Source organism: Artemia sp. Qi Xiang Cuo, chromosome 17 (genome assembly GCF_049724085.1).
Source record: "Artemia sp. Qi Xiang Cuo chromosome 17, ASM4972408v1, whole genome shotgun sequence".
NCBI lineage: Eukaryota > Metazoa > Arthropoda > Branchiopoda > Anostraca > Artemiidae > Artemia > Artemia sp. Qi Xiang Cuo.
The window spans coordinates 47,855,437-47,872,937 of record NC_142810.1 but is presented as its reverse complement, the minus strand read 5'-3'; the positions used below and the strand labels follow the sequence as shown (position 1 = coordinate 47,872,937).

Below are 17,501 nucleotides of genomic sequence, written 5' to 3'. Positions count from 1 at the left end.
CTTGGGACTAGCACCCCCTAAATTTAGAAGACTAGTACCCCCTGCTCGAGTATATAACACTTATATTCATAATCAGTGCTAGCAATTACTCCATTTTCCGTTGTCCAATCTTCTGCTGCTCACTGACCACCTACTAGTCACATATACAGCAAGTGGCTCCCTGACTAATAAGGGACTTGTGTGACCTAAGCTTGAAGTAGGAAAGTATCTAGCATCCCCTTATTTTAAAAAAGACAAAAAATTGTTGGAAGATGCACAGAGACATGCACCTAAGTGATATCTGCCATGAGAGAATTTTCCTACCCTGCAAGATTAGCAAAGCTGAGACTCCCAACTCTTGTACACAAGAAAAATAGATGTGATGCCATTTTAATCTATAAGTTAATGAGGGCTAATATACCCCCAGTACTATTTCCCACTGTTGGTCCTAGCTCAAGAACTAGAGGTTATCAGTTGAAACTTGTTAAGCAGCCTATCCTATCCAGAGTCCATGCTCAATTCTTTTCCTCGAGAATCATCAACAGTTGGAATAAATTCTCTGGAGAAACTGTTACTGCTGAATCTGTGGACATCTTCAAACAAAGACTGGATAATGAGTGGTCCTCCCGGTAGTGTAAACTCAACTGGGAAGCTATGGATCAGCACAGTGCACCTGGTCACAAAAGAATCCTGAATACAACTCAAATCATTAACTCTGGAGCTCTACAAGGAGAAATCCTTAGATTGCTCCAAGCTGAAATTTAAGATAATTACTATAATGAAAGCAGTACATAGTCAAACATTATGTTTTCTCTAATTATATAGAATGATAAAACAAGTCACACAGATGACTTTTTGTACCTCATTTTTTTATAGAGCAAACATAAATAAAGATATATAGATGACTTTTTATATTTTGTTCTATTTTGGAGCAATCATAAATATAGTCATACAGATGACTTTTTATACCTCATTCTCATAAGGATAATTGGAAAAAGTCATACAGATGACTTTTTTGGTTTTCTTTATATACTGTAAAATTAAATGTAGGAATATAAAAACACACTTTGAAGAAAAATATATATTTTTTTTATCTCACTGTTGTATTATTTTGCCATAATCAAAATATTTCAATATAGACATCATGGGTGGTGCACCTAAATGTCACACAGAAGACACTATACTATCCCAGTTTTTTTTGTTTTTTTTTAATAAAGAAAACAATAAAATATCTTACAGATGACTTTTTATCCTATCATAATGACAGTATTGAGACTTGTGTCAAGCGCATGGGAAGGAAGGGGAAAAAATCCTCAAAAGTAATTTATCAAAACACTTTTTTTCTCCTTATCACCTAAGAAGAAAGTTCTTTTGCTGCAATCATACTGAGGTTTGACTAAACATAATTTCTAGCAGAACTTCCTTATTGTAATACCTTCCAGAACAAGACTCAAAAAATTGCAAGATCAAATTCAGCGTATCAGAGAATCTTGTTGAAGGGATTTCAAGCCCCTATCTACAAAAATGTGAAATTTTGCATTGTCCTCAAAAGGGCAGATAGTTTTTAGTTTTTGTTTTTCACAGATTTGATTTTGCCAAACTAATGGTCCTAGTTAGAAAACTGAAAGATAAGATAAGAGATATAAAAAAACCTTTCTCCCCTTCATTACTGATCAAATAAACCCTTTTTTTTTTTTTTTTTTTTTTTTTTTTTTTTTTTTACTGGTGATACCCATGCTGGTGTCTGTTTGGCTCTTCCGTTCCCTGCCCTTTTTATATATCTCTTTTAAACCTTTTAACATTATTTTTATCTCAATTTTCTTTTTTGGTTTTGTTTTAATTTGTGCCTTTTTAACCTTCTTACATTTGACACTTTTTGTTTTTTAGACTAATGAATGGCTTTGCCTTTCTGATATTTTGTTTTTGGCATGACTCCGAAATGCGAATTCGGCCCTTTGGGGCTTGTGATAGTCATTTTTCGAAATAAATATCTTATCTTATCTCAATTTTGGAGAGAAAACTAAAAATGTGCAGAATAAAAAAAATTAATGGATTTGATACAAGGGGAAGGCTCAGAGACCCTCCTCTCCCATTTTTGAGGGAAGGGGGTTCAATTTTGGAGGGAATATAGGTCTATATATATATATATATATATATATATATATATATATATATATATATATATATATATATATATATATATATATATATATATATATATATATATATATATATATATATATATATATATATATATATATATATATATATATATATATATATATATATATATATATATATATATATATATATATATATATATATATATATATATATATATATATATATATATATATATATAAAGATAATCTCTTAAACCACATTGGCCTGACATCACATAAACAAAGAAAAACGAGCAAAAATGGGGTTTTTATAGGCCAAATGAAGAAACTGCAAAAACAAAGCGAATATTTCGAGAGGACAAACGCCTCTCTTCTTCAGCGCGAAACGAAACGATGTATCAATAAAAGCCAAAAATTAAAAGAATTATAACAAACTACTTAATAACCATAAAAGCGAGTTCTTCGCCAATATCTGCGATTTGCACAAAATCCAAAAAAATATGAACTACCATCGACGGATACTAGCGAACAACTGACAAAGAAAAGGAATCAATTCATTCTCTCGAAAAAACAAGATGAAACAGCAATTAAGTAAGTTGGAGAACTATGTGATTGGATTTCGGATTTTAATTATGGCATTTCTTGCAGACACCCTTTGAGACCTAAGGGGTTGTTCACGTGTTTGATTAGATGACTGGGAAAGTGGTTAAAGGTTTATTTCAGGGATTACTAAAGTATCGGATTCTCTTTTGAGAAAACCGAAATATGACTCGTTTATTCTTAAATCACCGGAATCTGTGTTTTAAGCTAGACCTAAATGTTGGCATTTATAAATTTCAACAGCTTCTCTGTAGTGCTGGACAATACCTTTATCATGCGAAATAAAACTAGCTTGATTAAACAAAATAGTATGGTCTGGTTTTTCAAAAATGTGCTCTGCAAGGGCAGTAAAACTTTTCTGTTTTTTTTTACTTTTTAAGTTTATTATTAATTCAAATAGAATGCTGAATTAATCTATCTGTTAATTGCTGATCAGTTCTTACCATATACCAAAGACAACACGAACAAGGAACTCTATAGACATCGGAGTTTTCACCTATCGGGATAGGGTCTTTACCTTGATAAATTTGGGACCTGATAGTTTTTCTGGGTCTATAATAAGTGTAAATGTTATTTTTCCTTAGATTTTTTGAAATGTGGTCTGAAATCCCTTTAATGTATGGGAGACCAAGATAAACTGAATTTTCTCTTTGATTTGTGTTTTCTGTGGAACTATCTGATAATCTTTTAATGCGTTTTGCAATTACAGAATTTATTAAACTAATTGGATAACCATTCCCAAATAAAATATCTATAAGGTGGTTGAGTTCTAAATCCAAGAAACGTGTTGAACAAACTTTCAAAGCTCTATCAACTAGAGAAGTGACAACTCCTCTTTTCACAGCAGGAGAATGATTGGAGGACTAACTTAAGTAACGGTCATTATGTGTGGGTTTTCTATATACACTACACTCGAAACATGAATCATTTCGGTGCACCAGAACATCTAAGATAGGAAGACGCCTCTATCTCTGATTCCTGAGTAAATTTCAGTTTTGGATCCAAGGAGTTGAGCAAGTGAAGAAAAGAACCCAGAGACTCGTCACCATGCTCCCATAAATAAAAAATGTCATCTTTAAAACGAACCCAAAATTCAGGTTTACAAGTACTTTGCAAAATAGCCCTTTCTTCAAAGTTTTCCATGAAGATATCAGCCTGTATAGGAGAAAGGGGGGCACCCATGGAAACCCCATATTTTTTTCTATTAAAAAGGCCTATATCGTGGAAGTAAAAAGAAATTCTGTTACAAAGGGCAGTAAGCGAATTAAGTGTCTGATTCGAAAAAGCAGAATTTTCTGATATAGATGGGTTAGAATTAAGTTTTTGCTCCAAAATCAGTTCGGCCTTTTGAGGATCACAATTGGTATACATTGAATCTGCATCAAAACTGCCAATTATTGTATTTGGTTTAACCGAAACTTGCTTTACCTTGGAAACAAAATCAGCGGAATTTTTAATATAGGATTTTTGAGCCTGAATTAGTGGGCGAAATATTACTGATAAGAATTTTCCTATTTTTGCTGTAGGAGAATTAAAAGAAGAAACAATGGGTCGAAGTGGATTACCGGGCTTATGAACTTTAGGAAGACCATAAAAGCGAGGGGACGTGCAACCGCGTGGGTAAAACCTTTTGTACAACTGATCTGTAATTTCACCTTTTCCTTTTAGATAAGAAAGCTCTTTACGGACTTCCTGTACAAATTTTTCTGTAGGATCGGTAGCTAATTGTTCATATGTGTTAGAATCATTTAAAATTTCTCTGATTTTTTTGTCGTAATCATCTGAATCTAATACAACAACAGTATTGCCTTTATCGGCTTTCGTAATAATCCTGGAATGATCTTTTTGTAGTGCGTGTAAGACCAAGTGTTCATTTTTACTAAAATTTTTTAAATTTCGATTATTAATATATGGTGAATCCAACAAAGTTTCAACAAATTGTGCTCTAACATCAGCAATCTCACCAATATCCGTACGAGAGTCATGAAAAGCACCCTATGTGTTCGCGATAATTTCACTATAAGGTATTTTCGAAGGGGTTATCGAAAATTTCAATCCTTTCGATAGAACCTGATTTTGCTCTGTTGTAAGGGGCGTGGAGCTGAGATTTATCACAGCAGGACCAGGAAACGCATTTGGGACAAAAGGTGGATTATTAGAGAGTTTTTCCAACTTTAAACGGTGTAATTTCTCAGAAAGTCTTTGTCTAGAGATCCTAAAATCATGCTGAAAAGAATTTTCAGCAATAGCCATTAATTTGATGAAAATCAGCATAAGAAAGCGTACATAATTATTTCTTCCGCTACCAAGCCTGAACAGATCATCACCTGAGTTTACACCGGATAGCGCTTGCTTTTGCAGTCACTAATAATCATGAGTCTATAAAAGTACCAATGTACTTCCTATACGATTCTGTAAATTGCCTGTTCCGTTAACGTGTGGGTTTAAGTGAAGTGAATGGTCGCATTGACTTGTGGCTAAGAATACTGGTTCATTTTACAATTATGAAGAAAATACTGTTGATTACCATTCCCAAATTAGCTTTTTTCTCAGCAATGAGATCTAAATCAGAAATGTAGTGAACAACATTGGTTGAATGCTCCCCATCAAGCTACGACGAAGTGATAACTCTTCTTAAACCACAGCTGGCCTGACATCACTTAAAGAATAGAAGTAACGAGTCATAAAATGTGGGTTTCTATAGGCCAAACTGAAGATACTGAATCATTTAAACGCAGCAGAATATTTACGAGAGGACAAACGCCTCTCTATCTCTCAGTCCTGAGTAAATTTCAGTTTTGAATCCAAGGAGTTGAGCAAGTGAAGAAAAGAACCCAGAGACTCGTCACCATGCTCAGTCTAATTACTCAGTCTAATAAATTTTGTACATAATACATTATATATTATGTACGCTTTCTTATGCTGATTTTCAACAAATTAAGGCTATTGCTGAAAATTCTTTTCAGCATGATTTTAGGATTTCTAGACAAAGACTTTCTGAGAAATTACACCGTTTGAAGTTGGAAAAACTCTCTAATAATCTACCTGTTGTCCCAAATGCGTATCCTGGTCCGACTTTGATAAATCACTGCTCCACGCCACTTACAACAGAGCAAAATCAGGTTCTGTCGAAAGGATTGAAATTTTCGATAGCCCCTTCGAAAATTCTTTATAGTGAAATAATCACGAACACAGAGAGGTCATTTCATGACTCTCGTGCATATATTAGAGAGATTGCTGAGGTTAGTGCACAATTTGTTGTGCACAATTTTGGGTTCGTTTTAAAGATGACATTTTTTATTTATGGGAGCATGGTGACGAGTCTCTGGGTTCTTTTCTTCACTTGCTCAACTCCTTGGATTCAAAACTGAAATTTACTCAGGAATCAGAGATAGAGAGGCGTCGTCCTTTCTTAGATATTCTGGTGCACCGAAATGATTCATGTTTCGAGTTTAGTGTCTATAGAAAACCCACACATAATGACCGTTACTTAAGTTATTCCTCAAATCATTCTCCTGCTGTGAAAAGAGGATTTGTCACTTGTCACTTCTCTGTTTGATAGAGCATTGAAAGTTTGTTCAACACGTTTCTTGGATTTAGATATCAACCACCTTAGAGATATTTTATTTGGGAATAGTTATCCAATTAGTTTAATAAATTCTGTAATTGCAAAACGCATTAAAAGATTATCAGATAGTTCCACATAAAACACAAATCAAAGGGAAAATTCAGTTTATCTTGGTCTCCCATACATTAAAGGGATTTCAGACCACATTTCAAAAAATCTAAGGAAAAATAACATTTACACTTATTATAGACCCAGAAAAACTATCAGGTCCCAAATTTATCAAGGCAAAGACCCTATTCCAATAGGTGAAAACTCCGGTGTTTACAGAATTTCTTGTTCGTATGGTCTTTGGTATATCGAAAGAACTGATCAGTGACTAACTGATAGATTAACTCAGCATTCTAGTTCAATTAATAATACACTTAAAAAGCGGAAAAAACCAGAAAATTTTGACTCTGCCCTTGCAAAGCACATTTTTTAAAAACCAGACCATACTATTTTGTTTAATCAAGCGAGTCTTATTTCACATGACAAAGGTATTGTCCAGCACTACAGAGAAGCTGTTGAAATTTATAAATACCAACATTTAGGTCTAGCTTTAAACAGATTCCGTTGATTTAAGAATAAAATAGTCATATTTCGGATTTCTCAAAAGAGAAGCATATACGTTACTGATCCCTTAAATAAACATTGAAACACTTTCCCAGTCATATATTGAAACACATAAACAACCCCTTAGGTCTCAAAGGGTTTCTGAAAGAAATGTATTAATTAAAATCCAAAATAAAACCACATAGTTCTCGAACTTACTTGTTTGCTGTTTCACCTGTGTTATTTGAGATAATGAATCGATTCCTTTTCTTTGTCAGTTGTTCGCTAGTATCCATCGATGGCAATTCATGTTTTTTTGGATTTTGTGAAAATCGTAGATACTGTCGAAGAAATCGTTGTTATTGTTGGTAGATACTTAGTTTTAACTATTTTAATTTTTGGCTTTTGCTATTGGCTATTTGGCTATTGATACATCTTTTTGTTTCGCACTTAAGAAGAAAGGCGTTTGTCCTCTCGAAATATTCGCTTTGTGTTTTTTCAGTATTTTCATTTGGCCTATAAAAACCCCATTTTTTATCGTTTTTATTTCTTTATGTGATGTCAGGCCCATGTGGTTTAAGACATTATCTTTATATATATATATATATATATATATATATATATATATATATATATATATATATATATATATATATATATATATATATATATATATTTATATATATATATATATATATATATATATATATATATATATATAGGCCTATATTCTCCAAAATTGAACCCCCTTCCCTCAAAAATGGGAGAGGAGGGTCTCTGAGCCTTCCCCTTGTATCAGATCCATTAATTTTTTTTATTCTGCACATTTTTAGTTTTCTCTCCAAAATTGAGATAAGATAAGATATTTATTTCGAAAAATGACTATCACAAGCCCCAAAGGGCCGAATTCGCATTTCGGAGTCATGCCAAAAACAAAATATCAGAAAGGCAAAGCCATTCATTAGTCTAAAAAACAAAAAGTGTCAAATGTAAGAAAGTTAAAAAGGCACAAATTAAAACAAAACCAAAAAAGAAAATTGAGATAAAAATAATGTTAAAAAGGTTTAAAAGAGAATATATAAAAAGGGGAGGGATATATATATATATATATATATATATATATATATATATATATATATATATATATATATATATATATATATATATATATATATATATATATATATATATATATATATATATATATATATATATATATATATATATATATATATATATATATATATATATATATATATATATATATATATATATATATATATATATGTATATATATAGTATATATATATATATATATATATATATATATATATATATATATATATATATATATATATATATATATATATATATATATATATATATATATATATATAGGCCTATATTCCCTCCAAAATTGAACCCCCTTCCCTCAAAAATGGGAGAGGAGGGTCTCTGAGCCTTCCCCTTGTATCAGATCCATTAATTTTTTTTATTCTGCACATTTTTAGTTTTCTCTCCAAAATTGAGATAAGATAAGATATTTATTTCGAAAAATGACTATCACAAGCCCCAAAGGGCCGAATTCGCATTTCGGAGTCATGCCAAAAACAAAATATCAGAAAGGCAAAGCCATTCATTAGTCTAAAAAACAAAAAGTGTCAAATGTAAGAAGGTTAAAAAGGCACAAATTAAAACAAAACCAAAAAAGAAAATTGAGATAAAAATAATGTTAAAAAGGTTTAAAAGAGAATATATAAAAAGGGGAGGGAACGGAAGAGCCAAACAGACACCAGCATGGGTATCACCAGTAAAAAAAAAAAAAGAGGCTTTTTTTAAAGAGGCTTTTTTATTAGGGTGAACCAGGGTAATTCCGGACAGTGGGTAATTCCGGACACCCCCAATTATCTTGCTAGCCCCTCGTTAAATTTCTTTTGAAAAAATCACAGAGGTAGTGCCAAGACTCTAGTTTATGACTCACTATAACCGATTGACAACAGCCAGCACGTGGGGGATACAGTCAGTCTTGAACCGGAGTCGGTCAGAGAAACTTCGATGAAAAAGTACGTATGGTGTCAGTTTTTTTGCATTTGCTAGTGAACAGTGTAACTTACGGATTTTGTTGTTTTACCATTCAAAATGGTTTTAATTAGGGCAATAGTGTGATTTTTTGAATATTTTTATCTCTAACGGTTTAGTCGTAGTCTAGGTGTCCGGAATTACCCATTTTCTGACCCCAAACATGGTAATTCCGGACAGATGGTGAGGCATAATTCCGGACACTGAGGGGTATTTTCGGACAGAGGAAAACGTGATGCAATCAATTCCTTTTCATTGAATTTTGACCTCTGCCTCCTGGAACTGTGTTCTATTAGAGATTCTCGAGTTTCTAGCAATGTTTCCTTGTCCAAGGTCCCTTTTCTGAAACCGAAAGCGAGTCCGAGATACCGATGATGACATTCCTCTTGAAGAGACTTATGTTCTTGATGACCTCGATCAGCCTGGCCCTAGCAAGAAAAAGATCAAAACAACTCTTGACCAATATTATGCTGTATATTACGACAACTCACCTTATTTTGGCAGAATTGTTGACTTTGTTGATGAATGGGGCGTTAGGATAAAGCTCTTAAAGCTTGACTCAGCAGCGACGTACGAGTTTAGCTGGCCGAAGAACGATGACATCACAGACGTTGCAGAAGAGTTTATCTTGGGAGGGCCCCTCACTCTGAAGGGCACTGGACCCTTCATTATAAGCGAGCATCGCGAAATGGTGAAACGCCACAAGGAAAGGAAGAAAAGCTATGGAAAAAAGCAGTGATCACCTAGTTCTTCTGTGTTTTGCTTTTAAACTTGCTTTTATCAGTATTTGAAGTCGTCTTTTTTATCATTTTTACCTTATTTTTAATATACGAATTTAAAGGAAGTTAGCAGATGGAATCTGTAGTTGCAGCAGATGAAGGCCTAGGCCTTCAGGTTCCCCAGTCCTTCAGAAAATGCTGGCTCTTGGTGTTATAATCACTTCATTATCAAATTATCGTGATAATCCAGGGTATGACACATTGTAAAAATGAGATTTGATTATCAGAAAAACAAAATCACGACTGCAAAGCTGAATAACTCCGCTAGTTCAGAATGTACGTGCATGAAATTTAAAAGAAACATAGATTCTGGGGTGCTTATACCACCAACCAAAGCTAAGATTTTTTACTCCTTCAGGTACAAAGATATTGACCTCGTCCGGAATTACCCATTTTTTGGTGGCTAATTCCAGACACCGTGGGAAAATTTCAAATCAGGTCACCAACCCCCTGTATAGTTCGAATGTCGGAAGTTTCTAGCTCTCGTATGAAAGCTAACAGTCTGTACTTTCATACGAATCCGATTTTATGACGAGATTTTAAGTCTGCTGGTAGTAGGAATTTTTTGAATCCAAAAAAAAGGTCAAAGTGTCCGGAATTACCCTGGTTCACCCTACTCCCTGATTTAGAGCAAAACAAGCAACACATTTTGTATGAGAAGAAAACATCTGCAGCCTCTAAACGACCATTTTTTCTAGTAGTGTTGACATTTCCAGAGCTTGTAGATTGCTCTGGGACAGAAGACTCTTTACCAAGGGCATACATAAGCTGACTCTTGTCACTTTGATTGATGTGTATTTGCTTTATCTGTACCATTAAGTGTATGTTTTTTGTTTTCTCTTTTCTGCTGTTATTTCCATCAATTTCTTTGTTTATGATGGGTGTAAAATAAATTCAATTCAACTTAATATATTGTAAAATTTAATGTAGGAATGTACAAAAAAAAAAAATTGGATAAAAGTTTATTTGTATTTTAAGTTTCTGCTGCAAGTTCCACTGAGAATGAGTAATTTGTACCTGATCCAGACAATATACAGATCCCTGATCCAGCAATACACAGTAACTCATTTATTTTCTGCAGTTAATCAGTTGCTTGACAAATATTGTGTTAAGTTGGAAGGTAGCAGCCATCCTTGGCTACTCTACTCTATATATATATATATATATATATATATATATATATATATATATATATATATATATATATATATATATATATATATATATATATATATATATATATATATATATATATATATATATATATATATATATATATATATATATATATATATATATATATATATATATATATATATATATATATATATATATATATATATATATATATATATATATATATATATATATATATATATATATATATATATATATATATATATATATATATATATATATATATATATATATATATATTGAAAAACAAATAAACTTTTATCCAATTTTTTTTTTTTTTTTTTACATTCCTACATTAAATTTTACAATATATCAAGTTGAATTGAATTTATTTTACACCCATCATAAGCAAAGAAATTGATGGAAATAACAGCAGAAAAGAGAAAACAAAAAACATACACTTAATGGTACAGATAAAGCAAATACACATCAATCAAAGTGACAAGAGTAGAGGTAGCCAAGGATGGCTGCTACCTTCCAACTTAACACAATATTTGTCAAGCAACTGATTAACTGCAGAAAATAAATCAGTTACTGTGTATTGCTGGATCAGGTACAAATTACTCATTCTCAGTGGAACTGGCAGCAGAAAATTAAAATATCTAAAGAAAATTCTATGGATTTTAAATTTATCTTCTTTATGCAGAAGTTTCCAAAATGGTGTTATATATAACATATGGGGCAGTGCAACAGCATTATAAATTCTAGCTGATGAAAACCTACTAAGATTTCTCTTCAAAGAAATTGTGGCCCCATATACAGTTCTAATTTTATGCTCTATATGTGTGATGACTAGCAAATGGGTAGATGACAGTGTGTCACTGATGGGCAGTCCCAAGTATACTAGTGACTCCACAGGCTTGACAGACTTGGATCCTAGTTGAATGTGAGGTAGAACAGATTTATTCCAATTAAACAACCTTACTTCCAATTTTGACTCATTAAAACTAAGGCCAATATCACCATTCTGAGATAAAAGGGAGTAAAGTTCATTTGTGATGCAAATGGATGTTATATATAGATTAAAGATGTAATTCTAGGAATATATTTACACATTAGGGGGGTGGAAGTAGGCTATATATTCTGTGAATATATAGACTCTAAGAAATTCATGAATTTCTTAGAAAAACTGGAAAAAACAGCAAGGAAGTGAATATAAAGGCTCTCCCCCTGCAAAATGTGTTAACTAGGATTATTCTACATAGGCTATTATGGAGTAAGAATTATTTTCTTAATGTTTCCTTTTGTCCAGCTGAACTCCTAGGCTTAAAAGAGTGGTTGGCTAATTTAAAGATTTGTATATAGGCTATATACACTGTCAAATTAGCCATCTGGTGGTATCCCAATCTGTATGACTTTATTCATGTTTGCTCTATAACAGAATGAGGTATAAAAAAGTCATTTGTATGCCTTTATCTATGTTTACTCTATAAAAGAATGAGTTATAAAAAGTTGTCTGTAGGCCAAGACTTTTTATCATTCAAAACAAGGAGAGAAAGTATGATATTGTCTTTGGATTGAATTTATACTGATTTCTATAAAGTAGTAACTGAAAATATGTGATCCTTAGTATATAAAGGAAAAATAAGTATTATCCTTTATAAGGATATATAGTAATGACTAATAAGTATAATAGTAATGACTATTAGGCTATAGTCAAATGTTGCAAACCCCATTCCTAGGGAAAAGCTTGGTTGATACTGATATGGCTTAAAATTCTAGTCAAACAACAGGACTAAGGCCTATACTAATTAAATACAAAAGCTAGTATCCAGGCCTACATTCTAAATTATTCCTGAAATTTTAGTTTACCTAACTTGATTCCTTTTTCAAGTCTCAAAAAGCCAATTCTTTCTTCTTCTTCTTCTAATTCACAGCAGCCAAAAAACTCTCAAAGAATAGTTCATTCTACTTCTTCCAAAGCAGAAAACATAGATTGGAAAAGAAGCATGAGTGCCAGCTCTCTTGAAAATAAAACCTGAACAAGCCAAACTACAGATAGACGTTTTTAGCAGAAACTCAGACTTGCAGACATGTAATGCGGGGCTCCCACGGCCTAGGGCGTCCCGAGATTTATTTCATTGGGGGGGGGGGAGTAATCTTTGTAGATTTTACCGAATCGATACCTGATTTATGCCCAATTTTCTGCAGAAATCAAGAATTTTGCTAAATTTTGCAAAATTTCTGCCGAAATTTTCGCCTTCGGCAAAAATTTTATCGAATGCCAAAACCGTTGCAGGGGTAGCATACCCCTCCCCGCCTCCTCCCCCCTTCCCTCCTTCGGGACTCCCCTGTCCACGGTGTCAATAAAGCTATCCACAAATTTAATAAACCGTTTTCCTCGCATAACTTTGTTGACTTTTTTGCAGTCGGAAAGAAGTTAAACTTTATTTAACTTTTCAAGAAAGTCCACAAAGTTCAACAAATAGCAGAAGACGTGTGGAAAATTTCAAACAAACAACATACAAATTAGTTTGTACAAATATAATTGTGTATACTTGTTTAAATATTTAGCTTGGTAAAAGAAACAAAAAATATTTACTATTAAAAGAAAAAAATGCTTACAAAGATGGTTTTCTCAGCTCCATGTTTGAGTATTTCAGTTACTTTCTATGAAAAACTGTTGTTAAGTCAAAAAGATCAAATCCTTGTGTAAGCGGACAAACTTTATGGTTCGTACTTTGATGACAAACTTTATTAACTTTATTGACGTCGTGGGAGCCCCGTCATACTGGGCTTAGGATTAGCCATAGTCGCGCCTAGGCTCCAAACTTTTCCGTTCATAGGGAGCGTTCTTTATTGAACATGATTATACAAGACCGACTAATCATGGCTTATGAATTTAGCGCAGAAATTGAAAGTTACAAATATGGAAGAGGAGCCTCAACACCTAGCGTTTCTGTACGGAGTTTTGCCTAAATTGGGACTATATATGCTTATGGTAGGCCAAGCAGGCAGGAGAAAAAAAGGAGGATATAGAAAAAGGAAATTTTCAGAGAGCCAAGAAGATCGTTTGAAACCAACTCCGGCTACTAAATCTAATGTATACTTTTATGATCACTGAATATTGTTATGAATATTAAATTGTAACGAAAATTAATATTATCATAAATCAAACAGTTCGTGGGAATGAACTGTAAGAAAGGAGCGACCCAGCACAATAGTAACCGAAATTCTAAAGAAGGGAATCTTGATACCAAACGATTTACCAAAAGATTCGGGGTTTTATGCTAATTTCAAAAATTTAATTTTCAATAGGTTTAATCTTACTCATCAAAGGTTACGAGCCTGTGAATTTTGCCTGATCTAAAAAGAGGAAGGAAACACCCTCTAAAAGTCATAGAATCTTAATGAAAATTACATAATCAAATTTAGCATATCAGATAACCCTGCTGTGGAAATTTCAAGTGCCTATCTGAAAAAATGTGAAATTTTGTATTTTCTGCCACAAGAAACAATCACAGATGCGTGTTTTTTTTCCCCCAGGGGTAATCGTATCGACCCAGTGGTCCTAGAATATCGCGAGAGGGTTCATCCAAACGAAAATTTAAAGTTCTAATGTCTTTTTAAGTCACCAAAAATATTTGGGGGCACCAAGACCTCTTCTCACGTATTTTTTTCTGAAAATCGTCCGATCAAAATTTTTGAGATATCCATTAGGTTGAGGATTGTTGAAAGGCCGACTAACTATGTCTTTGGGGATACCATGACCATCCAACTAAGCCTGGGGAAAGGTCTTTAAGTTACCAAATATGCCTATTTTTTAGGTATTGTATTTGTTTTTGGGAAATATGCATACATTTTTTGGTAGAGGGGAAGGAGGGAATTTTATGCTGGTAGGATTTTCCAAAGGGATAATTTTTCATGGGGAGGGAAGTTTCCAGGGGTAATCTTTCAGGGAAAATTTTACACTTGGAATATTTTTTCAGAATTCGTATACGGCATTCACAGAATTTCTATATCTTATATCTTGCTTTGCCTTTTCCGTCTCAATTTTACGCGTGGAGTTATTAAGGGCAATTTTACGGGGTCAATTTTCACCAGGATTGAATTGTCTAGAGCAGGGGTTCCCAACTTTTTTTTTTTACTCTAGATCACATTCTAAAATATCGGTAGGCTGGCAGGCACTGCCTATTTTAAATCGACAAACTCCTTCCATAACTGGTCATTTTCCAATAATTCATTTTCTTATTTTTTTATAATCATAATGTATTAATAAATAATAAACAGAAATATTTCAAAATAATGAAATTATTTGGTATTTTTTTCAAATTGCACACACACAGAGAAATATGTTTACAAAATCTAAAGAAAGTAAACAAAACACACAAATACAAAGAAAACATTTAGTTAAAAAATATAACAAAGTCAATGTGATCTTTGGCAATGCATTTCATTGGCCAGAGATTCATAATTAGGAGCGTATGACAATAATCCTGTTAGCAGACAATCATAAAAATGCTAATTGGTGAGTCGAGATCTATATCTTGATTTTTTGGAGTTCATGTTTGAAAACAATGATTCGCATTAATATGTCGAACCGAAAAATGATTCAATTTTATATGCCGCTTTTTTTCAACAATGGGAACTTTTCCCTATCCACTGCATTTCAAAAGTCCCCTGACATTAAAGATTTTAGCAAAATATCATTCTTAAGGTCCAAAATTTCTGACTCTAGTTCTTCTGTCTCACCTTGAACAAAATCTGCAATACATGCGGCTATTTCCATGACATTTATTTGGCACGTAACTTGTCAAATTGTAACAAGAACCAGTCACATATTTCCAAGTCAGTTTTTAACTGAGTTTGTATGTCTGTTGAAATTGCATGTATTCTTCTTGTGACTGTGTTATTTGACAACTGTAAGTCTTTTATTGCTGAGACAATCTCACGTTTGTTAGAAAATCCATCAAACAAACAACCGGCACTAGTCAAAAATAGTTCCTTAAACAGCTCACCATCAAAGAAAGGTTTTTTCTTTTTTGCGAGTATGTGATATGTTTTGAAAGAAGCAATAGTGGCCTTTTTAGAATTTTCCACTTGTCTAGTGAAAACAGTCTGTTGTGCTGTTAGACTTGATTTTAGATTACAATTTTTTTCTTTCTTACTTCAGATTTAAGAACATAATTCACATTAAAAGTGCCATGATTTGTCTGAAAGTGTCATTCAACGTTATGTTTTTTCGGCACTGCAATGCTGCTACCACGCAACAAACGGATTATTTTTCAAGTTAAAAAAACAACATGATTCCTCCCAGTCAGTGTTAAAATTATAGTTTTGTTGTCTTTTACTTGGTCCACTCATTATTACACTCCGTATGTTACACGAAGCGTAACACGTGGATCGTCGGTGACGTACAGTACTATCTATGAAAATCTTGTATAGGATATTTTCATTTACTTTCTTTCTCCATTCCTTCATTTTTCTTGCTCTTCTAACCACAGTATATATATATAATAGACACTATGATCGTTCCCTATTTCAACCATTATAAAAACCTGGACCGAGACGCGAGTGCTCCGGATAACATTTAAACAACTATAAACATAAGCGACATTAGATTTTTTCATGAGTAGACAAGTCAGATTTCTCTTGAACGTGATACTTGGCTTCAACGTTGAAGCCAAGTTTTCAAACTAAGGACAATTCACCCTGGCTGGGTGCTAAGCTTTTGTTTTGATTCCACTAGATTCCCGAACATCACGAATCCGTGGCGTTCGTTCCATTCGTTCACTTCGGGTCTTGTGCGTGCACAAGGTGTGATGTGCAAATGGCACTAGCCGTTCCAGGCTAGGGTAAATAGTGCAGTCTGGCTCACCGCTAGACAAGTTGGGACAAGTGTGGCTCATATTTAACAAACCTAGGCAGTCAAAAAAAAAGTTAAAACTCCTACAAATGAATAACAATAAATCATATTTTAAAATAATGTCTATGAAAAGAATTCTGTGTCTGTAGAATAGTGAGAGGCGGGCACATACGAATAGTTCCGCTGGCGCCATGGCGCCCGCGGGCACAGGGTTGGGAACCTTTGGTCTAGAGGGTAAATCCTTGGGGAGGAGGGGTTTTTCCGTAGAGGAGTAGCCAGATTTCCTGGGATTATGTAAATAAATTATCAGAAGTGAAATAAAAAAACAAGTTTTTTCAACTGAAAGTAAGAAGCAGCATTAAAACAAAAGGAACAGAAATTATTACGTATATGAAACAGTTACTCCTCTACAACACCTTGCTCTTTAGGCTTAAGTTTGAATTCTGTCCCGATCCTTTGAGAACGACTCGTGATACACTACGTTTGTTTAATTATAACAATAAGAAGCTTTTTTAAAAACTATTACAAAACTGTGATCATTTGATTGGAAATTGAAAGTTTTAGTGCCCTTTTTAACAGTCAAAAGTGATTGAAGGCCAACTAAACCCCCTCCCACGCCCACCATTTCCCCAAACACATCCAATCAACATTTTGAGATAGTCATTTTGTTCAACGTAGTTCAAAGGTCCGGAAATTATGTCTTAGAGAATGACACCCCCCACACAGCCCTCAGGGCAGAGGTTGTAAGTTATATCCTGGGGGCTTATAAGGTTTTTATT

The 17,501-nt window shown here is 33.3% G+C and overlaps 1 protein-coding gene across 1 annotated transcript in view; it reads right to left on the bottom strand.

Moving 5' to 3' along the window:
- The window catches only part of LOC148942277 (Golgi to ER traffic protein 4 homolog), a 91,468-nt gene extending 78,655 nt beyond the window's left edge, over nt 1-12,813 (bottom strand). Inside the window, exon 1 of the mRNA XM_089102944.1 lies at nt 12,729-12,813. The gene's annotated coding sequence lies outside the window, so the exon portion shown is untranslated. The remainder of the gene's footprint in view (nt 1-12,728) is intronic.
- Nucleotides 12,814-17,501: the final 4,688 nt, after the last annotated feature.